Below are 26,039 nucleotides of genomic sequence, written 5' to 3'. Positions count from 1 at the left end.
CCTTTCCAGGTTCTCAACAGATTTGTGTGTAAGGCATATTCTGCCCCCACCCAATTGTAAAATGGCACATATGTACTACAACATTAATACTGCTTATTAAAGTTATTAGTCTATATAATGCTCTATAAAAGATACATATTGTACATATAAGGATACATATATTGTATTTATATGTATATCATATTAGTATCATAGTAGTATATTGTAGCTGCACTTGACTCCTGTTTTGCCCCCTGAACAGATTACTTGTGTTAGTAGAATTACACTGTACTGTATAAAAGCTAGAAATAGCTTAGGAAAGAGCAAAACCTGTTCATGAGCCTCAACTGGACCGCCCACTAAGCTCAAATTTTGAAATAGAACTTTGTAGTGAAGCAAAAGAATATTTTGCCCAGAATATACCTCAGAAAATACTGTTTGGAATAAAATAAGATTCAGGGTAGATAATTTCCAGCCATGTGTTTCCAGTCATCATTTTTGACTCTTAGATATTCCATCGTTCAGCCAGGATCTGTGGAAAATAAACCAAAAAACGCAACCCCCTCGACACCCGTAGTGTTTTGGCTGAATAGCACCAGGAAGACCTCGGTTCACATGCTGTGCATAGAAATGTATTTTTGCAAATCAGAAAAGGTATTTTCAGTTGTTCTCTTTACTAGCAAAAACCACCGAAGGCTGTTTTCAGTTGTATTTTACCTCTGTCTAAAAAATGTTGAATCTAAGAATGTACAGAAGAGTCAAACGTTTTTTAGAGTCCTAGCACTTCAAGGACGCAGAGTGACAAGTAGACACATGAATATATTGAAAAATTCTGTTGGGAATCAAGGTTTAAAATAACCGAACATTTCTACTGACTGTACATTTCAGAGTAGTAATATGTACATTTCTGATCATTTTGTTATTGTTTAGCATGTTTATGAAATTGGGTACAGTTCACAAGATTTCATAGGCTTTGAAGGATACTTAATGTGCTTTTCCTATGCTTTTGATAACTTCAAAATACTGTATTGAGCTCAAGAAACAAAAAGCCTCATTTCACAGTAGATTACTGTATCAATTGTAACTGATCTTTACATCCTCTCACCTGTCTTCTGTCCTTAGTCTTTTTGGCAGCTAACCTGACCTTGTGGGCTGTCAGCACTGATTTGTTTTCCGTACCACTTGGACTCAGAGGTATTTTGTTTTTCTTTTTCTTATCTTCCCCTGCCTCCTAAAAGTGCCCCCTCATAATAATTGTACACCTTAGAAATCATCTGTCCCTCCGGTAAGGGCAGCAGAGTGGCAGAAGAGGTGTACGTTATTAGTGCCATGGAATGAAAAACTTCAAGGCATATGCTGGAGAGAACAAGGGTTTTCCAACCCAATAGCTCAGGAGAGGTGAAAAGAAGGTTCTACTTCAGCACAGTCAGACCAGGAGCTGCCTCATGGGAGGGCTGTTGCACTTTTGGGTAAGTTGTATTTTGATTGTTTCTTACCAGCCATAACAGCAAAGTTATAAGGCTGCCTGGTTGGAGTCTCATCTCTGAGATGTTGCAGTCAACAGCCAGTCCATTATCTCTCTGTACAAACCGCAAATCTTTTCCCTAAAATATGAAGTCAGACGTGGTATGCTTGTTAGGGAATACCTACCAGCAGCATTGCCGGGGCACACAGTTGAGTAGCTGTAAAAAATGACTGGTGCATGTCTAGGCAGCTTGGAAGCTTTGGCTCATTGAAACTGCTATCTCTAGAACACCAATAATTAAAGATAGCTGATTTGAAAAAAGCCATGTCTGGATTGCTCCAATTCATGGCTGGACTGTGTTTTTAATGCCTCTAAAATGACTAATAGTGTGTATAAATAGTGACATCCAGTGTTCAGTTAGATCAACCACAGGTCTGTGTTCCGTAAAGCCTTTTAATTAAAAGATTTATTACAGACCCTATTTAAAATGCCTATGTAAAGATAGTAGATAACCTGCCAAATGCAACACACCTCCACAATAAAAATTTCCTTCCTGGCTTGTTGGGGAACAAGAATGGTGTGGCTCTTGTATAATGCTTTAACTTTCTTTTTTTATGACAGCAAGAGTCTGATTATTCCCAGGTGTTTTTGATTTCTTCTTTCTTTGCTTCTGTTGCTGTGAATGTGGCCATTAGGGCAGCAGTCATAAAGGATGTGTTCACCACTTCCTTCTCCGTCTGTCTCTTAACAGAGCCACAAGTCCACCGTCTTCTATCCACATTAATTCCCTGAGGTATCCACACAGTATTTGTGTTGACTGCCTTAATTTTGATCTTCTCTAATCATTCCCTGCCAGATGGCAGTTAAAGTTTAATGGTCCCTGTAAAAATAGTTCCCTTTCTTCTTTTAATCAGTCATGTGTGTTTGCTTAGCTAACTGTTAGATGTTCAGAAAGCACGAAGGGACCACCAACACAATTACTTCAAAATACACATCCGTATTGTGATTTCAGTGTTACGTAAAAGTGAAGAGTTATAGTGTAAGTAAGATTCCTGGAAATTAGTATGGGCTACATTACCTTAAATTTTCTTTGTTTCTTTAGATTTATTAAAAAGATTAAACTAATAATTTGTGACATTTCATGTAATCACATGTAGATTACTTTCAGTATTTTCTAGGCTCAAATGTTTGTGTTTTCTAGAAAGCATATGAGTATTATGCTTTTAGGGATGAATTGAGCAATACACTTAAGCATCTGCTTAACTTTAAGTACCTGTGTATAGCTAATGATAGATAATAGGGCCTTGAGCAAGGTATTTCGAAGTATGCTTCACCTTAGGCCCCTAAGTACTTCCAATGAAATGATTTACCTTCTTGAATTTTTAAGAGTATGTATCGACACCTAATGACACAGAACTTGAAATTTTCCAGCACGTGTTTACTTGATTGAAGCTTATTAGAGGTTCAGGCTTTTGCTGAATAGAGAATTTAATTCAATTGCATATTCATGCTATGCCTAAGTAGCAAATCACTTCAGAGGCAAATGGTTTCAGCTATATCAGACACCTATGGAGTGAGCAGGTAAGGTTATACCTCTGAGGAATACGGAGAGCCTGGGAAAGTGATAAATTAGCACTCTAATCCAGCTCAGAGTACTGCCAGAGAAAGGGGTTCTGTGGAATTAAATGGAGACTGGATCAGGGTCTGAACGCCTTGCCTAAAGCAATACAGGAAATATATGGCAGAGTCACTAACAGAACCCAGATCTCCTGATCCAAATTAGATTTCGTTTGTATCTAACATCTGTGTATGCTGCAACTGGATGTGTCATCACAGCCTGCACAGGCCAGCTTCTAGATTAAAGCTCGCATGATAACTCCTACGCACACTGCAGGAATCACACCCACTTACACATCCCAGTAAGATGAGACTTAGCAGAAGTGCAGACCATCCTACTTTATTCTCCCTAGTAGAAGGCTGAGAAAATAGGGATCCTTGTACCTTCCTTGAAATCATATTTTAACAACCATGTCCAGAAGTTTTAAGATATGACAAACTATGCACTATGACAGTACTCTGAACCTTCTGATCACTTAGTGCTTTTTGATTTTGCCATCAATGCCAGGGAGTTGCTCCAGCTCCAATTTTCCTCATTATACCTTAATTAGCAATAAGCAATTTGGTTCTAACATAATAGAAATTTTGACCCAAAGGAAAAATTCTCTGTCCTCCATCTAGGTATTTTTCCTCAGTTCCTTTCTACATGCAGGTTTTTTGGGTAAGATCTAGGCCTGAGAGCAGAGATGTGGATGGGACGGTTTGCATTATGATAATAACCAGATGACCTCACTGAGATCAGAGCCTCAGGGTACTGGATTCTGGCAAAAACATAGTAAAAGTCAATCCCTGCACAAAAGAATGTGAAGTATAAATACACAAGCTCTTTGGTAACTCTGGGATGGAGAGGTTGATTTGCCCACTGTCAGACTGTGGCCATTGCTAGTGACTCACTCTTGATCTCTTGTGCCTTAGCCAATGGCCTTAAACCCAGAAGAACCCTTCTTCTCTACTTACAATTAATTAGAAAGAGAGCCCAGCTTTGTTACTTTTGGTATGTCAGAGTTGTAAAATCTGTCTGCTGTGGAAGAGTGGACATACCTTTATCTTTCTGTACCCTGGTTTCCTCTCCTGTTTCCATATCAGACAAGCATACACTGGTTCCTTACTTGGTTGGCTAAATATTGCAAAGATAAACAAGCCAAGCAGAGCTTGCTGGGCTGATGATGGTTACTAGCAGGCATCAAAGTGAAGGTGTTCCCCTGTGGACACAACCCATCATGGTTGGGCTGATGCCCAGTTCATAGGAGGGAACATGAATCTTCCAAATGGAAAGGGAGATAAATTGCATCTAAACATGCTAATGATGATAATGTAGAGAGACAGATGTGGTAACTGAGCATTCAAATCCCTCCATACACTCTTTACTTCTGCTACACTATCACATCATATACTACTGACTAATATAACCCAGATGCAAAACCAGAATGTTGTTTGAATTTATATTCTTGACGTCTCCAGATCTGTACAGCTTATAGATAGAACATTTTTCCCTGGCAAATTCACACAAAGGTCATTTTTATGAGCTCATATAAAGAGTGAATTGGAAAGCAATCACTGGTGTTTGTTTCAGCTGCACCACTTCTGTTAAGGAATTCTTACTATAAAAATCAAGGCAAAGCACAGCTCAGAAATCTGGATTCCGTGCAAGGAATTTTGTTTCCTTGTCCGTTGTGTGGCCACTCACACCTTTGCAAAGAGGATGCCATTTAAAGGCTTGTAATTCAGAAGTGGCTTGGATCAGCCTTACATAAATGTAAATGTAATATGTAAATGACATAACGATTTCCCAAGGTGAAAGGCAGCAGAGGAGGAGACACAGAGCTCTGCCAAGTGAGGTCAAGTGTGGAGAATACGCAACAACCATGCAGAACACTTATACACCTGGTACAGTACATGCCAGTTGTAAAGGCAGAAAGCCAAAGGTAATGAGCACTGTGAGAATTACCAAGAGCTCCTTTTTGGCCCAGGTTCTTGCTTGTAATTGAAGCGCTATCCTCTACTGATCCTTCAGGTAGTGTCGGAACAGTTTTATCCAGGCAGGTTTCAAGGGAGAATCAATCCCTACCGAGTAAAAGAAACTTCCTTTACATTATAGCTCTGTGCTACAAGCAAGCTATGGATGTGACTCGTGAGTATTCTTAATAGTTTCCAAAGAAAGTGAAATTCCTGAGAGAGATTTTGATTTTAATTTAGAAAGTGGTTTTTATGTGTGCTCCAAGATGACTAGAAAACTGTATGTATGTTTACATACTTATGTTATTAGAACATATAATGAAATGTACGTTAAAGCGCCTTTATTGCATTTATTAGAATATATGTTTTAAAATACTTCTGTACAGTACTAGGAAAGAATAAATCAAATATTAGCCATCCAGGAATATTCTCCATTAGTCTGTACTCTCCATCAATTTCAACAATGGGCTATTTATTTTTCTTTAACTGGATTCTAATGTATTCACAGACATAGAGTGGTTATAAGACACCATAATGTTATTCCTGGATAACAGATTTTAGCTTTTATATATCCTAGTGAGCTCCTTCTCTACAATATTGAATTTTAAGAAATTGGTGGCTACTCTGTGATGTTGAAAATTTCCTTCTATACGTCTTCAGCTGCCAGTCTTTGAAATCTCTTTTAAAGGATAATCTATACTTGAGAAAATAGCCAGACTGAAAAATCAAAGTCTAACTTGGCAATCTCACTGAAGTGCATGTAGTAGTTGCTTGGCTTTCCTTGCCTTCCACACTCTTCCTTCATATGTTTTTATTTCAGTTACAAACTATTTAGGACTAACACTTGCTTTTGCTTTTGAAAGGGGATCTGGGATAATTGTGTGCTTCCTAAATAATCAAATATATTTTTTATTCTTTTCATTTTATGGGTATGGGGCATCTGAGTTCAGAAGCATCCTTCAGAAATGTCCATTTGGGAAAAACATTCTGAGACTTTTAAAGATAGAGTAGTAAACCTGGGAAGCACTGAATGTTTAACTGAAAAATCAGAAATACCAGCAAAATAATTATTGGAGCTGCAGAGAATCTGCAGGTTTACAGAAGACTATAATGCAAACATTTTTTGCTGATAGTTCTTTTTTTCCCCCCTTCTTTTTAACTTTTTTTTTTCCCCTGGAAGTTCAGTGATGTACTATAGTGAAAGGAAGGAACTGTTAAATTAATTTGAAACTGAAAATTAAAAACCAATAGACTTTACTGCAAATAGGAAACGGTGGAAACCCCCTGTGATTCAATCACTGCAAACCAGACTGGGAAGAGCAGTACACTTGATGGCACAGCTGCAAGGACGAAGCAAGCTGGCCTCTCTGTTACTGTTGATATTGGTCTGGGAAGACACATACTTAGTAAGTAACACTAAATACACTATTTCTATTACAATTTTCTATTTCAAATCATGGAAGGACCTCCCCTTTGGCTGTCTGTAACTGCTGAAGAGCATCACGTAGTTAATTTCTCTGTTTATCAGTAAGGCATCCTTTGAATCACACAAAATGAGTACACTGGTAGAATACAAAACCAAAACACCACACACAAACAAGAGAAAGGAGATAATACTAAATTATATTTTAGCTACTAGTGTACGTAGACTGACAAGTCTAATATAAAAGAATCTTCCATACTACCGACTATCTTTTTATCTTTTGGTAACAATAAGAGAGAGTTTAACAGGACATTTACATCTGATTTAATGCAGAAGGCTTTTTTTGAGAAACAGAAACCCAAATTATAGCTGAGAGAACTTCAGAAAAGAAAATTCATCTTCCTCAGAAGAAACAATGTAAAGAAAACTTAGTAGTTGTATAATGTATCACTGCTTCAGCGTTCCTAAGTGGAAGTTAGCGGGTATATTAAACTGGCAGTTTATCCTCTTTGAATATATTGTATCCACCTAACTCCTGAGGAAAGCAAAAGAACATTAAAGAAGTGCTTTTGCACCTGTTACACTACACTTTGCATTTTTAATGCTTTCCAGAAGCTGTTAGTGTTTTAAAATCTTCACCAAATGTATCCATGCAGCATGGAAAAAGCTGAAGTCGTTAAACTGCATATCACACAACAGAATCATCTTGCATTTAATGACTAGATTTCTAAAGCAATTACTAAATTTGGACCACGTGCTGCCCTAGGGGGAAGCCAAGTTTTGGTTCGTTTTGAGAAATTAGTATCCCCGGTGTGCAGTAAGAGCGCTGCTGTTGACATAGGCAGCCACCAGCATGCAGGATGGCACACAGGATGTGTGAGCACAGACGGGCACGGTGTGTGGAGGGAGACCTGTCACGATGGAGCAGGTACAGGTGGTGGCTTCCCCTGCCCAGCAGCATGTGGGAGGCACTGTCAAGGCAAGCTGACTTTTCTGCAGGAGGTAGAAAGAGCCGGCCTTCCCTTTTTGATTGAATACAACTATTTTTTTCTTTACAGAGTCTACATCCTTGAGTTTTTCTCTCATTTGCCCCTTGTGTTCCCATGATAACTTGACACAGAGTAAACCTAAAATTTGTTCTTAACTCCAAACAGGCATTTAGTAATTGCCAGAGATAAAGAAACACTAAGAGTTTGGAAAAAAGTAAACAGCAGTCACAGCAAAAGTGTGTTAAAGAAATTGGCGCATCTAATCTAAAATAGTAAAATGACCAAGTTCCAGGGCTGAATTATTCCCAGAAGTAATACCATGACTTCATTCAGGAAGCATTACTCAGTGGATTATAGCTGGAACATTTTCAACCTTAAGGATTCATCTCCAGAAACATCATTCTTGGAGTGCAAAATATCCTGAACCTCCCAGACTTAGAATAGGTTCTCTGTTAATAACTCACATTTCTGCATATCATAAACTTCAATTTGCTTGTGAGTCATTTTTCTGTTCAAGAATTGTGTAAAATACGAATTTTATATCAGTAAGGATTGAGAGTCCAAGGAATTAAGCTTTCACTGAAATGTGGAATTTCCCTACACACTCTTGAAAATCCTGTCTCCAGTATAAAAATATTTCATTTTTTTTCTTTACAGAAGAAAATTCCATGCAGTTATTTACGGCCTCCCTGTAAGACGTGATAACCTACATCCAGAGATGTGAGATAAGGTGGTCTCCTACCATGAAGTGGACTGTTCAGTGTGGTGAGAAAAAGAAGTTGTTTTTATTTATTTATTTACCAAAAAAAAAAAAAAAAAAAAAAAAAAAAATTTAAAAGTACCCAGAAAATTGACATTAATTGAAGCATGCAAAGCTATATGACATCAAGAGCTTTGGGGAGCTTTTTCCCTTGGTGCTTAAGACATGCTATGGAAATTTCTTGCCTGGTGGGATAAACTAATGGGCTGACAAAAATACAAACTCTCCCTAGCAGGAATTGCAGTAAAGGAGTGTCTTAGTTCAGAGTGCACTGGAGAAAACACCATGTTCATTGTATCTTGACTTTCTTTCTATTACACAAGAACTCAAACTGAGCAAGAGTGTCCTTGATTTCACTCATAAATACTGTGTAGAAAACTGACAGTCCTTTTATTTTTCTTTAAAACTGATATGGGGGTGGTGGTCCTGAATAAATATTTTCATCTGGAAAAACATGTGGAGTAATGTTCATTATACTAAATACTTAACCTAATTTAAACTTAGGGTTTTTTTCTTGAATGTCATTCTTCCATGATCGTGAAACTTTGGTGCTTCCTTGGATGACGCCTTGGACGCCCACATGGAAATTTCCGTTGGAATTAGCTTAAAGTAACTCACTCCTGTAAGAGAGTAAATCAAGAAACTGGAACTATACTGTAGTTCTCATTGCATTCCTCTCAAAAATGCGGTTGCTGCCACTGGTGGTGGTTTTTTGTGCTGGACAGCCAATTTAAGAATTACGAGTAATTGGAAAGCTTTTCTGTATTTGTCATAAAACTGTATTTTAATGTTGGTAGCTCAGATCACTAATCTAAACCTCGCTCCTTGTGTACCTGCATGCAAATGTGTAGTCAGCACTCCTATTATCATGTCACTGCTTCCAAGTGTACCCTTGACAGCTCACAGACAAGAATATCTCTTGAGGAGAAAGTAATTTAGTTATGTAGATCTCCCTATTATTTCAGTCCAAAAAGCTCAGCTTAAATAGACTATCAACTGAATTGAAATGTTTTTTGCAATATGCACTGATGTGAGACCAACAAACCTATTTTGCTAAGGTGCCTTAAGTAGACTTGGATCTTTAGTTTTAGCTGTGCTATTACATTTCCTTGAAAGCTCCCTTATTCATAAAAATAAAAAGGGGGGAGACACATTTTCTTGTGACTTAAAGGCACCTGGCTGTTGGGATTTTTGTCTTTCAGTTTAGGGAATAATGAGTGGGAAATCTACACGCCTTGTGTCTGAATTATCAACACTTGCATTGCCATGTGCTTTCCTGTTAGTGTGGAGGTACAAGCTGTGTGCTAAACACTAAAGTCAGGCTCAGATTCTTCTTCCAGATGCACATGTGCAACTTCTATAGCAGTGAGTGAAAGTTGCATACACAGATGAAATTTTAAATCAATACAACCTTGCATCCATTTGCCTCAGATGAGAATTTTAGTTTAAAGAATTAACAATTTACTGTCATTAAGTCCTTTAGCCCTTTACCATATTCATATTATGAAAATAAGAATACCTTTCACACACACGGTGTTAAAGAAAGACATAGTAGGAGGTGTGGAGTGTCTTGGCTGGGAAATCGTGTGAGTACTATGCACATACATTTCCTGAGTAAGCTGCTTATTGTTTCTGTTATTGTACTTCTGAACAATTTCTGTTGGCAACAGGGTATTGGCCATACATTCACAAATTTTGGGGCAGAATCCATTCTGGATGCTAGCTTGCATCCTGATTTTTATCAAATGGCTGCTTCAAAACGAGGTTTTTTTACATTAGATAGTTCAGCACTTTATAAAAAGAAACATGGTTGAAAATACATTAAATTGCAGTAGGTATGCCACACTGAACACATCAGATAAAAAAGAGCTCAGTTTGACACAAAAATTGTGGATATTAGCTAATTTACACATATAAACTGTGAATATTTTATTTTGTATTCTGGAACAGGTATAACTCCACGACGTTGATTGTAATTTCATCTTTCATCACCAGCAGAGGGAGCAGCAGTGACTGAGCTGCACAAACCGTGGGGGTTTAATCCACTCCATCAGCCAAATTCCCTCTGCAAACACCCTGAAAAACCTCTAGTGCTGTCAGCAGGAACCAAAGAAAAATGTCTGATCCTTGAATACGTTAAAATATTCCTATTTTCTTCAAAGTAAACTCTTGTGTACCCCCTTAATTAAATGAGTAGCATCACATTCACAGCTTTGTGAAAAATATACGGCATACGAGTGGTATTTGGAAAGAGATCAGAGACCTGACTACACAGACCATAGCCATCACATCTCATAAGCCAAAATCATGCTTCAGAGATATTTAGCAAACTCTGTTCCTGATTTTGCAACTTAAACCACAGTTCTGTGGGAAGACACAGTTCAAATATGAAAACTATAGTTACTTGAGACCTAAGATTTTGAAAGATGTTGGAATGCATTTCAAAATTGTCAGTTGTTGTAGTTTGCTTTCAGACAGTGTTTAAAAGTGTCAGAATCCTTAAATCAGTCCTCATTTTAGCATTTTCATTCAAACAATCTAAAAAAAAAAAAAAAAAAAAAAGGGAAATTCACAGCTGTTAAAAAAACTTCTAAGAGAAGACTGGATTTAAAGCAGTGTAGTCCATTACCAAAGCTCTGGGTTTGAACACTTCTGCTGTGGGAAGGCAGTAGAGAGACCCTCTGCTACACAACTCCTAATTGAGTCCTAATGTGCCAGTGAATACATTAGTTGGCTCTCTGACATTTCACCCATTTCAGTAATCATCTTCACCAAATATGAACACCTATGCTATTGTAGACTAGATGACAAGGTTGTGCACATGAACTCTGTCTTCCTTCAACCTTATCAGCACCTCTAATGGAAGATACTTTGACTACAAACATGATGTGCTTATAAACACAGCCAAGACAAACCCAGCAGCCCAGTTCCTGCCCAGGATCATGTCAGTTCAGCTCATCCCAAAACCAGCCATCTAAAACTGAAAGCCTATCTACCATCATCAGCCTGACGTTTATTACATTATTTCTGATGAATGTAAAGCAGTAATAATATTGGGGAAAATGGTAATTATGGAGACTTCATATTACAGGCAGAGAAAAGATCAAGGGTTTGCTGGTGGTCTTGCAGGAAAAGAAGTGAGGGATCTCAGAGTTGCTCTGGGCTCTCCCTCACTGTGGTATCAACTCGCCTGGCTGTCAGAGATGGTGCCTAAGGAAGCACTACTGCAGGTTACTCTCAGCCTGTCTAACCTGCTAAGGATCTGGTCAGAATGCCTGGCAGGTAGGAGGTGGACACATGCTATTTGAAATGTTCACAGTGTTTCATAAGTAAATTATACTTAGTCACCAAAATTTCATTTATCCACTCTCAGTTTCCTGACATGTCACTGGCACTCTGGAGTCTTTTAGCTATTGGTGTCAATAATATGAAAAAATTAAATCTTCTTACCTTGGGAGGCTTTACAGTAATGACACACCACTCTTCAGAATCCACATCAGCATGGTCCTCCTAGTCACTCATTTGGTTGAGGGCAGGGCATTGACCATACATTTTTTAATACCTGCAAAGAAAGAAATTTCGTATCTTTCCTGATCAAAAGTATCTTTGATAAATGTCAGTGTTACTGTGTCCAAACAGCTTATTCAATGGGCTATCCTGCCATAGGGGCTAAACAAAAGTCACAAGGCTTTATTTTGTTAAAGAAATATAATTTTAGCCACTTTGAAGAAAGGGCAGAGGATGGATTACAAGTGTAACTGTAGCATTTCTTGTGTTTATCACACTTAAAATACAGCAGTGTAGTTTGGTTTGCAGCATGTGATCTTATTAATTTATATGCGTTCATATTAATAATTAATATTAAAATCACTTTAATTAACTTTTGCCATTGGATTCCTTGAAAGGGAATTTAAAGCATGCTTTCACTGTATATTTAACACAGTCCATTTTTTCAATTTTGCTATATGTGATTCCTCTTGAATTTCTAAAGTCATTTTTATCATTTCCCAGAATTGTCTACCATGTAAGAAAAGAACCAACAATTTCGGAACTCAGAAGGATGAGTGACACTATTAACAGTGATACTAATAATAATTCAGCGATTGAAGTTCTGTGTATCTCTTTCATATAGCACTAGTCACTGGATATTAATTAATTACATGGTATTTACTAATGTAGCTAAAATGGGTCTGAGTTGTTGGACCCATAAGCTGTTTTTGTCTGCAATCTGCAAAGGTGATAATTTATCTTTAAAAAATATTTCTTTACAATGTTGCTTTCTGATCACTGCATCATTGATCACTAAATCAGAAACATTTTTGCCACTAGTACTGAAAGGCTAAAGTTTCCACATGCTTTAGGTGCATACATATTCATCAGCAACATAATTGCTTACTTTCCTATAGTTTAATTTGCCCAAACATACAGAAATCTGCTCCAATGTTTTCATTGAAGATGACAAATACGCAATGATACTGTGGGCTGTCTGGTTTTGGTTATGATCCATAAGTGTATGTGCTATTTAACAACCAATAAAATATGACAGGCATATATAATTCTGTCTGAGCAGGAAAGAAGATTTTATTGCTCAGGTTTTAGTCACACATGCCTTACATAAAGTTGTACAGTCAGATCAGTATTTTATTGTTACTTACCATATGTGTTACACCCCTTAGGCATGAAAGAGCAAGCTCAAAAGCATTAACCTTATCTGCAGAAAAAGAAATTACTTCAAATAAGTTTATAGTCAATACAGTCTTTCTTTAGGAGCAAAACAAAAAAAACTGGAAACAAATCTACATATCTCATAGACTTCAGCCACGGAAGAAAGGAACCATTATTACAATCTTAGCTTTATCAGCTTCTTTCTTAAACACCTTATCTCCTCTTACATGCCAAAATAATTCAGTATGCACTACTATGGATCGCTGACATCAATAAGTGCTATCTGTCATCACCCTACCCACTGTATCCCCCCAAAGCTCCTGGTATTGGGGGTCTTGGCCTCACACAGAGAAAACATTGCTAATCTTATAACAAGGTTATGTGCATAAATTTATGCATACATTTATCAGAATCACCAGGTATGTTGTGCAGAGGCAGATCAGTGGTGAACAGAGAACTCAGCAGGACACATCTGCACTCTGTTCACACTTCTCAGGTTCCTTGTACAGCTCAGCAGGAGAGGGCAAAAGGAGAGGTGATGATTTTGAGGCACTTCTGCAGTTACGGAAGAATTCCACAACAAATTCCACTGTCTTGTTTTTTCAGAATACACAGATTATATTTTCTTTAATACACATGGGAACCAGAATTTATTTTTATGATGCACTACCTGCATTTATCTCCACCAGTTGAAGAAGTACGCTAACAGCCTGCAAAGCATTACCAGGGCAGGATATGAACCTACACAGGATATGAATTTATAAATGTCAAAGGAGTGTAGTAGTAGCAACATGTAAATCAAAGTTCAGAAAGCCAGAAAATCTTACTTTAAGATCAGCTGATGCAAGGTAGCAACATAGTTATTTTTTGGAAAAACAAGTACTTTTGTGGCACCAGACTGAGGGACTGAATCATTAGCAGGCTATGACCTGACAATGATTGATTCATGATAGAAGAAAGGGAGAGAAAATGAGTTGTATTTCAGATTCCAGCATGCAACATACCAAAAACACTGAGCAGGGTCTCTGAAAGCCAAGTAAAGAAGCTTTCCAGCTTTCCTGTTTCTTTGGGCACTTTATTTATCAAGACAAACTGAAAAAAGAAAGAGCTACAATATCTTCATTTAAAATGTACTAGGTAGCTGTCTGAGATATTTTTAAGCAACACTGGCAGAAATAAAGGAGGATCAAAGAAATAACATTAAGAATATTTAAGACATTTATCCTGGATAAAGTTGCTATTCTCAAGCTTCAAATAAACTAATACAGAGCTCACCCAAGCAAAACTTCAGTGCAAGTTCCTTAGAAAGAAGAAAAAAGTGTAATTTTTCTCTGCAATCACATATTCACACAGAAATAGTGTATTTTTATATATAGCTAATGCTGGATGACTTTATGGCTGACTATAGAAGTCTGAGGATTACAGAACCATTGCCTGAAGAGTGAACACTTGAATTTAGCCTTACTAGTTGCTAATATTTTTCTGATTCTATTTTTTTTTTTAATAAAGTGATTTCAGGTTTGTGAGCAGCTACCTATAATAAGAAACAATCCATTTGAAACACTGGAGAGTGTAAGTAGAAGGTGTTAATTATAGCTAAATGCCCAATTCCCCTCCCCCCCTCTGGGCTAAACCCTACAGTTTTAGGCTGCTTTCATTTCAGTAACCATTTGATCTTTCCCAGGAGAGGATTTCGTACTACTTCTTTTAATCTTCTCTGCATGCAGTTCAAAACTGGCTTGCTGAACTCAATTTAAGTTAGTGTTTGCGTTTATGAGGAAAGGATCGCATGGTCTACAACAAAACAAATAAAAATAATGGTTATAAATGTCAGTTAAGAAAATTGTGTGAAGTAAATTAGGTGCTTATGAATGCATCTATGCAAATTTTAGAATGATGCTATTACTCCCTCTGCTCACTATGATCTGCAGGGAAAATATGATTTAGAAACCTTCGACCTTTGGTAAGTACAATAAGCTTTTACTATGGTGCCTTTGCAACTAGTAAACAATTAGGCAAGAAACTTAAAAAATATTTTGAGAATAAAACACATTGATGTTTCACTCTATACACATAAGGATCTTCAGTGACTATAAGTAATTAACCAGACAGAACAAAGTTAAACAAACACGTAAATCTTTGCAGGCTGGACATTCTATGCAGTAAATAATGCAACACCTCCACTGTCACCAGATAATGTGCACTGTGCTAAATTCGACTGAGCCACATTTTGGCACTAGCATCAGTGCCAAACAGACTTATCTTGTAACTTTTACCTCTAAGGATCAAGTCTCCAGAAATCAAAATGGCTCCACTGAATCAAACTAGATAGGATTTACATTAAAGTAAAAGCAGGTCATGCAGTCAGCTAAAAAAATTGCAAAATGTGTTTACCCACCTCAAAATATTGCTCCATATCTCATTCCTTTTGTAAGAATGTTTGTAAATCTACAAGAATTATTTTTCACATCCATTGTTTTAATAAAGTTCCAAAGAGACATTCATTTCCCAACTTCCTGCTAGCGCTGCAATAGCAAAATATGCTGCTGGTGCTGGCCATAGTCATGTCCACAGTTGGGTTCAGACAAAGTGACAAATCAGCTGTAAGAGCCAAATGCACACAGGAGAAGTTGCAGCAATACCCTAATTATGCTTACAACAGAAAAATACACTGCCAGAAATACTGAATAAATACTTTGCAAACAAACAGAAAAACCAAGACACAAGGAAAATAGAAAATAGAAAAAAAAAAAAAAAAAGAGGAATCTAGCACAATATGTACTGGTCAGGACCCCAGAGAATAAGGATTTTCATGCATTAATACATCAAAACCAATTGGTAGCTTCATTTGGATTGCCTGTACCAGTCCAAATAAAATGTAGCAAAGCAAATTTATACTCAGGCCCCATTAAAACTGACTAATTTCAGAGTTGTTGAATTTAGGACCATTTTATCATATAACTGGAACCAGAAGTTAATGTACTGAGAGTTGAGTTTCACTAAGATGAAATATTAATTCATGTTTATTGTAAATGTTGATTGTTTTAATATCCTGAATTTAGATGCAGAAGATTAGATGTAATGGGTTCTTTCCATATGTCACAATTAATCTAGTTGCTCTTTTAACTGTAAATTCTGCAAGATTTCTTTTTCTTACCTAAAAATTCAAGCAAATGATTTAAAATTAAACCATTTTTCCAGCACATGTAAAAATGTGTAAATGATAGAACTGGCAGTATGATGATTGTTTTACAGATAAGCATTTTCTTCATCATCTTCAAGGACATCCAGATTTATGATCTAATCACTCAGACCTTTAACAGGATGCATTTGAGTTTGATTAAAAAAGAAAACAAACAGCAGTGTGGATTTATTACTGAAATCTGGGTGACCTTTTCACGTGTGGAACACTCTCAAAATAGCAACCTTAAAGTTGAGTATGGTCTCCTTAGCTGCTTTAGCTTTGCCCATCCTAGTGTACAGCACGTTTTTGTTATGCTTTTTTAAATTGGCAAGTGCAAATTTTGGGAAACCATTTCCCCCTCCCCCTCCTTGAACTTTAATTGCTTAACCTACATCCTAATTCAAGCTGCTCATAAACCTTAGCCTTTGTTGTAGGTCCGACAGCTGCGTTATGTCAGTAGCAAGTAAAACCTTCACAAAGTTCCGGAATGCTGCAAGACATTTTATAGGTGCTGCAATAAAAGGCAAATTGAATTTACAAAAATGCATTTGTCACTGATTAAAAACTTACAAAGTTAATTGGAAACACAGTGTAGGTGTTGCCACACAACTAGAGGTGTAATTGGTGGTTTTAATTCAGTTGGAGCATGGGGGAGAGTAGCTGTTCATGTAAGGCCAGCAATCTTTTTCATATTTCTTTTCCCTTGAAGAAGCAGGGTGTTTTTACTGGAAGACTTGCATGAATGGTCAATAGCATTAAGATGCTAGCTGAGGAGTAGGGACCACCTCCATGCCTAGCTTTCAAGGCTGTATCAAAGTAAAATTTGCAAGTACCAGTCAGTGCCCATTAGTAATTGCAGGGTCCTTTGGGAAAGTTTTCCAGTCCTTTTCTTGTTTTAGGTTGGCAAAGCTGACACAGCAAGTGAGAAGGGGAGAGGGAGGTAACCAACAGCCCTGGCAATCAGCACCCTCCCCCTGGAGCTGAGTGAATTATCTCCACATAATCCACTTAACCTTTGCCATTGTGGGACCTGGGAAGTTGAAGGTATTTTTAAACTTGAGTCTTTTAATTGCCAGTTTATAGTGTCACTAGTCCAGCTCAGCTGGAAGGAGGAGGATTGGAAAATAGTTCCATGAGGCAATAGCTTTTCACCTCGGCTAGGAGTCCTAATTATTATTGGTTTTGTGGCTCAATGTCCTCTAAGACTGTGGGGACAGTGATCTACAGTGAATCCACAGGTGATGGAGTTTCTTTAATCACCACTTCTGGTTAACATGGCTAAAATATCAGAGATTGTAAACTGCTTACAATGTTCAACTTGGGTAACAAACATAGTGTCATCAATTCTCAATATGCAGAAAAATCCAAGCTAACAAAAAATGTTGTGAAAACAGCTCTGTAACAATAAAATTTAAGAATATGAGAAAGCTCCTTTGCAGTTTCTGTTCTTGGCAATCTCCACTTGATATAAAAGTTATTATTTTATTATTTACTTGATATTAAATTTTTTAAAATATCAAATAATCCCCTTATCAGAAAAACATTCCTTGAACAAATGCTGAAGGATGCTTCTGGGTAGTTTTCCAAAAACAAGATATGGAATATTTAATTAGGAGTGATTAGTTCAGTAGATTGCAATAGCTTGTGAGAGCCTTCTGCTACATTTTTATTCTTGGCTGCTTAAATTTAAATACCACTTACCTATTTTGTTGATAAATATTCCACTGTGCTGGACTGCATGTATGTCCACATTTCAGGGATCATCAAATCAGGCAAGGAATCATGCACGTGTTCTTCACAGAGACACCAAGAAATGGACACTGCACCTTTTCCCTGAATTTTCAAAAAAGCCCCAAAGAGTTAGGCATTCAGCTTCTTTGTACATCTAAATTTTAGACTTACTGGATTGTATAGGTCCCTTAAGATTTTTTGGTTAAAAATGGGATACTGATTCCTTTTATTAATACTCAGGAAATTCTCACTCCTATAGTTTTTACCCCTTGTTCTCTTCACAGTTTTAAGTTTCCCACCCACTGGTAGAGACGAGGGGAGCATGTGGATGTCCTGCACTGCCAGGTGCACTCATACTTCACTGGGCAAGGATGTGGCAGACCTATAATGTTAGTTATTTTGCAGCAACACCGATAATCAGTGTCCATCATGCTTGTATTATATATACCAATCCAAAAAACCCCAATGGTGCACAGTCCCAGAGCATTTCTGAAAGGGAATTACTAACTCAACCATCTCTTTTATTAACATTCTTTGGTGCATACTCAACCAGTAGAAAACCTCCCTGTGTGATACTTCAGCATCAGTACAGAAACAGAATTATTCTTGGAAATTCATGTCAAAACAGACTTGCTGTTTCTCACCACGGTCTCTGTGTCATCTCCTTGATCTTTTATTAATGATAAGGAAGTGAACAGCAGTAGTCAGGACTGAGAAGCAACAGCAGGGATGATCCAAATATTCCATTCCCACTCCTGCTTCTAAAATTCAGCAATATATATGGGAAAGTCCCTATTACATATTTTCACTTGCAATCATTGAAAAGAAACACACACTAGAGTAGGAAAAAGAAACAAACAAAAATTTTTTTCGAATTCTAAATGTATGCTTTTATCCAGGCCTACTGAGTAAGAAAGATACCCACTTTGTTTGGTATCCCTTCTCACCTTCACATGTTCACATCAGATGCTTGGCTTTTCAGAGAACTTAGAAAATTGAGAGAAAGAGAGAATGACATGGAAGACTGTAGTCACGTCTGTGACTTAGCCAGGTCTTCCACTGGGATAGTTCTGGGCTAGAATTTTGGCAGATTTTTGTGAAAATTCATTTTTCTTGACCCATATACCAAGATTACCAAACATATGTTGTAGGAAGGAAGAAATGGGATTAAATAAAAGAGAAAGTGTTTGGCTTACTTTTCTAATTTTTCTGTTATTTCTGTGGATAAGACTTTTTTGGAATGATCAGGATTGATATAACATTTTGCAATGAAAGGATAGGCAGAAAGAGGGGACTACTGTCTTTGATGAAAGACCAAAGGAGCAGCACATCAGCCATACCTTTCATTCCACTGGACAGGTTCCAAATACGAAAAAGATTAAACAAAACCCTGTACTCATCTTGATATTGGGAACACTCAAAAAAAATTTAAGTATCTGCTCTGGTTTAGATGTTAATTTAACTTTTTTAGATGAGGATTTAGAGAGGTTTTGTGAACAAATGGAAAAGCTTCTCTTGTTTCCAATTCAACCTAATTTTTTTTCAACTTCCCCCTCCCCTTCTCTGTTTTTTGTAAAAACCTTGGAGGCATTTCCAGGTTATATCTTAAAGAGTTGAGATTTCTCCTCTGAGAAGATCCCTTTGTGTCTGGCTATGGCGTAGTGAAACTGGCCATTACAGACAGATGCAAGTCTTAAGTACCTTCCCCTATTAAAGCCATGGAAGAGCCATAGAGCCATGCCCTGGCCACCTTCTCTCCCAGCTGTCATGTCCCAGACAGGCTGCCATGGCTCCAGCCGTGACTGCTGGGGTGCCTGGGTGCCCACTGAACCACCCTGAAATTAACAAAGGGCTTTGTACTGCTGCATAAATGAGCACTGGTAACTGATACTTAGCGGGGGTACAACTCTGTATTAAAACAAAAAAAAATTACAGATTTCCTCCCAAGTGTTACAGTCTCCATTCTGACCCTCTGTACTATCCCTAAAGCCTCCAACAGCCTCATGAATGGGAGATGTTTTTCTTAACAGTGGTGGTAGGTAAAACACGGTGCAATCTGCATGGTAAGGGTTTTGCCATGGCCTTCAGCTTCTCATCTTTCCTGAACAGCTGTGAGCATGTAAAATAGCTTACACTCATGTTTCCTCTGCTAGAAATGGTCACATAGATGGAGAGAGACAAAATACTTTCAGAAAATACTAGCAGCTCCTGAATACAGGAGCTGATATCATCTAAAGTGATATTTTGTATAGCCTGAGCAAAGTGTCTTTTATATATATGTTCTCCTTTAGCAGCTTAACTTCACTTGCAGCTGATGAGATGGATCTTTCACTGAGTCACAATAAGGTTCTTAAGACCTCAGTCATATTTTTCCCCACAAAGGAAAGGCACATCTCACTGTCAGCCGAAGGATTGTAACTCCAGATTAAAGTGAAAGAGCAGAAATGAAGCCTCTCTGAAGGAGCATGGTGCTTCCCTCCTTCCTGTAATCGGCTGCAGCTCACCACACAGCAGACAGACAGCTTCTAAAATTGTACATGTGCATTATACCATAAACTAAATTGGAAGTTACATACCCATATACCCACCACTTTCATCTCCACCATGTAGGTGCATATATTGCTGCCTCTCTGAGCAAAAATTCTTGACCTTGATCCAGGATGGTAGAGCACACTGTTGAACAATTTAGCCAATTTCATTCATTCATTTTCATGAACATGTGACACGATATTACTGCTATTAATTTAATAATATTATCCAAAGCTGGTAAAATCCTTATCACTTTTGTCTGATCTCAAATTAGGGAAAAAAATAATCACCCATTTCTTACAAGAACCTTATAGTAAAGTCAGGTCAGGTTGCCCAAACAGACCTGCAAGATCCCATGGACAGGAGCTCAAACAGTTTTGATTAACGAACCTAAGTTATGAACTGCCATCTCCTTTTTGATCCCACCACCCCTATCATTAGCACAATTCATATGCTTCTTTTGTGTTTGCAAATATATGTAAGCTGTGCTTGCTCATCTACTTAGGATGAAATGTGAGAGAAATTGTTAAAATAGAAAAGGTTCACAGAGTAACAAAGTATTTTTTCCGTCTCATTCCTTGTATCACACTTCCTTCGTAACTGGAAAACACTGTTGTAGTGGTGAAGAGAGACAGAAATTGTGATTGCATTTCAGCAACTTAGGGAGGATATCATCTATTCACATATTGGTTTATTTTCATTTTCAGGAAGTGTTGTTTTTCATGCAATATTTTCTGGGTATAAGGAATAAGAGAAAAGCAAAACAAAGGAAATAATGAAGAGCTGTGGGTGATGCACCAGTTGTTAGAAGGACAGTAAACGATGCTTGGAAAGTAGGGGCTGTGAAGATTTGGAAGTCATTGCTGAAAAGCAGCTGGAAAAGATGTCATAGAATGACAAAGAAAGACCTAATGTGGTTCTTCAAGATGTAGATGGAAATACTGGGAGAAATGTGGTAATAGCAGTGATATATGTGACATTAAATCTATTTCTGAAGCAGGATGTTTGGCGTGGGATGTACCCACCCTTCGGAAGTGTGTTGATGTATCAGAAAAACTCTGAGAAAGAAAAACCCTGAAAAGTGGGTTTCTGCAGAGATTTGGAATAAGCTCAGTCTATTTAGTTCATCCACAGTTAATTAAGAGATAATTTGATCACGGTCCATAATTATCTACAGATGAAGACATCTGATACCTATAAACAGACACGAGTATAGGAAGATGTAATGATTGGAGAGAAGACAGTGAAGCATAAAGCGAGAATAAAGTGCAAAGGGTACTTAAACACTGGAACTATTTCCACATGGCAGATTCATCTTCATCTGAAGATTTTATATCAAGTTTAATGTCAGTCTGAAGAAGCAGGATATCTTGCCAAGAACTCGGAAGCTTGATGCATGGACCGTGAGGTGAATTTCTACAGCCTCTTTCATGCAGGAGGCCAGGTAATATCAGATGAATGCAGGGTTGATGAAGGATTAATAAGAATTTGTGATCATTGCTGATAAATGTGAGCTCCTAGAGAATGAGTATGTCTGCCTATTCATATAAAGATAAGACATTTTGAAGGTGTTTATTGGTTTGGCTGAATGAGCTGTTGTTCAGTTATATACCACAAAACTTCATTTTTAATCAGAAAACAAGGCATATGATCATTTCTTTGCAATATCAGTGTGAAAGTCTATTGGCAGGAGCCAGCTGTCCATAAAGTTCAGCATATTACTTAAATCACTAAAAAAATAATTATCTAATTATGTACATACTTTACAATTCTTACCTTGTAGCTGGTTTTCTGGTTCAACTAGAGCCTCTTCCAAGTCTTCATCTGTGAAAGCTGCTTCAGCATGCAGAGCTCCTAATAAATGGAAACAAAATGAGGAACATTCATTCTGGAAGAAAAGCACACATTACTAATGTAGTTTTATGTTGATTAGAGATCAGTTCTGCTGTAACTTGTTACTCTAATCTGACCAGATTAGAGTCAACAACAAGCTATATCCAAGGCAAGGACATCAAAGGTCTAATCAGTTCAGTATTTTCTTTGAAAGTCCTTTCCAAATTATTCTTGACAGAGTTTGCTTTGTGAAAACTAAGGAATACCAAGTTCATGGTTTTAAGAAGCAACCCAATCTGAGATGTCCTCCTTGAGTGGCAGTAGTTTTCTCAGAGCTGATTTCTTCATACACTTCATACACTTCAGCATGTATATTTTGCCCTTACTGAATTTCAGCTACCATTTTATTACCCAGACAGTTATTATGACAGCTGCAGGCAATTTCTATTTATGGTTTTACATTTGACTATTCCCAATAATTGTATGTCTTCAAACTTTGTCCTTGGATAACATGCATTGTTTTTCCGGCTTAGTTGTTAATTGAAAAAAAGGAGAGAAATAAAGGGAAATATCTGTATATATATGCAAATATAGAAAAACGAACATTTAAACACCATTTCATCTGCTACTTTTCTTCTTTTAATTTCCCTCAATTTTTTTTCTAGTTTGTATTATCAAAAAAATCCAATCTGTGTGGAAAATTAGTGACCGATTATGAATATTTCTTTAATCACAGATTCTGAGTACTGGTAATATTACTTCTAAGGTAGATGCTATCTGACTTACAAATCTTACATTTTATTGTCTGTCTCATTTTGATTTCTATCATATTTCACATTTATGATTTGTTCAGACATACTCCTGTTTTGTTCAGTAGGAATCTGTGTGGTCTTTGATATAAGGCATAATTTATTTGACAAGGATATATGAGATGGTGCCTTGAATCTGCATTTAATTGATGGATTGAGAATTTTTAGCATTGCAACAAGACAGATTCTCATCCAATGTGTCATGGAAGGAGCGTTCTCTTAATCTGTTCTCCTGTGGATTAAAATACATGTATATGTATTTTGAGGAGTAATTTTTAAAGTTCTTTATTGAAGGTAGTTAGCAGGGTTTTCATATATATCTGACATTCAAATACTAAAAGTGATTGATGCTCTTATCTGTTCATAAGGGTATTTTTATATCTATGAGAAGTGAGTGTTCCATTCTGACAAGTCTTCTGGAAATATCACTAACATTGCAATGAAGACCAGCCCTTGGTAGCACATTAAGGCTGGATATAAATATAACCTTTAACCAGCAACGCAAACCTGATGTGAGTTTGTGCTTGCAATTAAACTTTCTGCCATCTAAACATCAGTCAGCCCCATTAAAAAAATTCTTAATTGATAATTGCATTATTCTTCTCCATGGTTTTCCATAGGGCTGTATAGCACACCAAGAGCTTTCAGAGGTTTCAGTAAAGTGTGGTATGCTCGACCTTGCCATCTTGTACAGTCTTCTGCTCATTACTCTTTCTGTTTATCATCCTCACAGCTCCTCCAGCTATCACTTAAACTTAGGGGATGCCCTTAATCTGAGACAACTGTCTTTTAACACTTATGTATTTTTTAATGCCAATGCAATCCCTGGTTACTGGTACTTCTTGAGGCATTTTCATATAGAATATAAAGACGGGTTTTTGGTCATCTTTTCTGACAGAGTTCTGCTTCTTAAGTATTACAAAGCTATTTTGGAGCCCTGGGGACGCTGGCAACTAACAAAGCCTCTGAACATCAGGTTTTCAGTATATGTTTGTCTACCTTTTGTAAAGGGAAATTTTAAGCATGGCTACCTCCAGCAAACTTTACTGCCTTCCTTCCACTTCACCCAGCCACGATTAACCAGGAAAACACTACTGGCCTATGCAAACTATCGGGTTTTTACTGGTTCAGTATTTTGGCTGTTTGGAGAGGTTTTGTGTTTGGTTCCACCCCTAACCCCAAGTATAATTTTAGTGCTTTATAGAAGACCAAGTTTTGTGTCCAGTGCTCTTGATGCCTTGAAGTGGCTACCTGTAAACAGAGACTAGACAAGATTAAGAGAATAAAAGCAGGTGTTTATTTGAAGGGCCTTCAAAGGTACACCTTGGGCAGTCAAAAGCCTCCAAGGGGCTCCATCCAAGATGGACGATGGGTCATGGGTTTTTCACACTTTTATAAGTTTGGTCCATTTGCATATCAAGGTTAATTCTCCAGTTATAATTTCAGGTAGTGATGTAATCACCCCAAGTTTGCTCCTCCTGTCAGAGGCTTTAGTTTATATATTTTGGGGCCTGGGACAACAAGGTGTCCTTGAGTTCAGGCCCAGAGAGGGTTTGTTATATCTAACCAGCATGAGAGAACAGTAGCTAACAGGCTGTATGAAGTTTCAGAGTTACATATGGGATTTGAAAAATACAAAAGTTGAAACCTAAGGCATCATTCTGACATAAACCTGAAAGTGAGCTAAGAAACTCCCAAACAACCGTGATGGCATTCCTCAGACAGTGCTCCATGGAAATCGCACAGTACAGCAGAGAGCAGCTGCGGCCACATCAGTGGCACTGCAGCAGTAGAGAACCACTACTGAGAGTCAACATCAGAAGGCACTCATTCACTAGCTAAACATGAAAGTCAAAGGAAGAGGCAGATAATGTTTATTTACCTACAAGACAAATGGCAACAAAGTATTCTAATATCCCTTAACAGAACAATGGCAATCTGTGTTAAAATCAGTATCAAGACTTCACTCTTAAAAACTTATTGAAAGGCAAATTTTGTATTTTCGTGACATCTTACAAAGCCTCTAGGGACTGGACTGGTAATCTAGAAAACGTGTCATTTATTGTCTGAATAAGGATTGCAAAAATCAGACAGTATATTCCAAAATTAAAATTAAAATAAAGGTGAGGTATTATATTGCAATGGCCTACTTCAATTGTAGCAATCTCTCTCTGTTTTTTACCTTGCCTTCAGATTTATGCAATAAAATAATTGACATTTTTCATCATTATGTCTTTATATCTTTCATGAGAGAACCACTCTCCTAGTTATCTTTATTCAATGCTGTTAAAAAAAAAAAAAAAAGATAATGTCCCTTACCTCATAACACAATGCCTTTTAAAAGCATTCAGTTTAGAGCTAGTGTGAGGCCATGATGAATTGCTGAATGGTTGATTTCCTGACACTGTTTCTTACTAACCTTTTGTGACAGCTTCTGGATTACTCTACCTGGTAATTTGCACTATAATAATGGCTACAGTGAGATGTCTCCTAACTATTTCCTTTATTTTTAACAAGATTCTTAACACCCTCTGTAGGTGACAAAATGCAGTTACAGACATGAAGTGTCCCCTCGAGGAAGGCTGTTCACAGATGCCACCAGTACTTTAGTAGTGCAACTGTTAAATGAAACAAAAACAAAGAATCAGATTTTCTAAACATCCAGTTCAAATAAAAATTTAATTAAAAGTTATGAAGGCATTTTATTGATTAACAATCTTAGTAATTAAATACTGTCGTTGACTTTTTTTTTGGTTGGATTTGTCCCTCCTTGGAGATCTCTAATTGTGGTATGGCTTTACATTTATTGATAACTCTTTTTGATGAATACAGATGCCACCTTTTATGGCAGTCGTTGACAGAGTAATCATATTGTGAGAAATACCAGGCTTATGTAGTAACAGGTGTTGCAGTTATACATGCTGATATCCACTGGGAAAATGTGTTTGCTGCTATCATGGGTACACAATAAATGGAAGGTGCAATAAAGCACAAGCTAACATTTTGAAAATCCTTACAACTCTAGGAACTTTATTGCAGATTACAAGCACTTTGATCTCTGTCCAGTACTTAAATCTTAATTATCAGACTAATTGCACA

At 37.3% G+C, this 26,039-nt stretch overlaps 3 long non-coding RNA genes across 3 annotated transcripts; 1 reads left to right on the top strand and 2 right to left on the bottom strand.

Annotated features, from left to right (window-relative positions):
* The first annotated feature begins 208 nt into the window (after nucleotides 1–208).
* On the top strand, nucleotides 209–12,745 carry LOC116446815. Its single transcript, XR_004241388.1, has 3 exons — nucleotides 209–1,173; nucleotides 8,087–8,194; nucleotides 10,140–12,745. It is a non-coding gene; the product is annotated as an uncharacterized LOC116446815 (long non-coding RNA).
* On the bottom strand, nucleotides 11,664–15,358 carry LOC116446817. Its single transcript, XR_004241390.1, has 3 exons — nucleotides 15,253–15,358; nucleotides 12,845–12,900; nucleotides 11,664–11,751 (listed from the first exon to the last, which is right to left on the bottom strand). It is a non-coding gene; the product is annotated as an uncharacterized LOC116446817 (long non-coding RNA).
* A 12-nt stretch (nucleotides 15,359–15,370) lies between these two features.
* On the bottom strand, nucleotides 15,371–22,249 carry LOC116446816. Its single transcript, XR_004241389.1, has 3 exons — nucleotides 22,075–22,249; nucleotides 17,740–17,871; nucleotides 15,371–15,455 (listed from the first exon to the last, which is right to left on the bottom strand). It is a non-coding gene; the product is annotated as an uncharacterized LOC116446816 (long non-coding RNA).
* Nucleotides 22,250–26,039: the final 3,790 nt, after the last annotated feature.

Source organism: Corvus moneduloides, chromosome 7 (genome assembly GCF_009650955.1).
Source record: "Corvus moneduloides isolate bCorMon1 chromosome 7, bCorMon1.pri, whole genome shotgun sequence".
In the NCBI taxonomy this organism is placed as follows: domain Eukaryota; kingdom Metazoa; phylum Chordata; class Aves; order Passeriformes; family Corvidae; genus Corvus; species Corvus moneduloides.
Note: the sequence above shows the minus strand (reverse complement) of the source record. Positions and strands in the feature narration are given on the sequence as shown.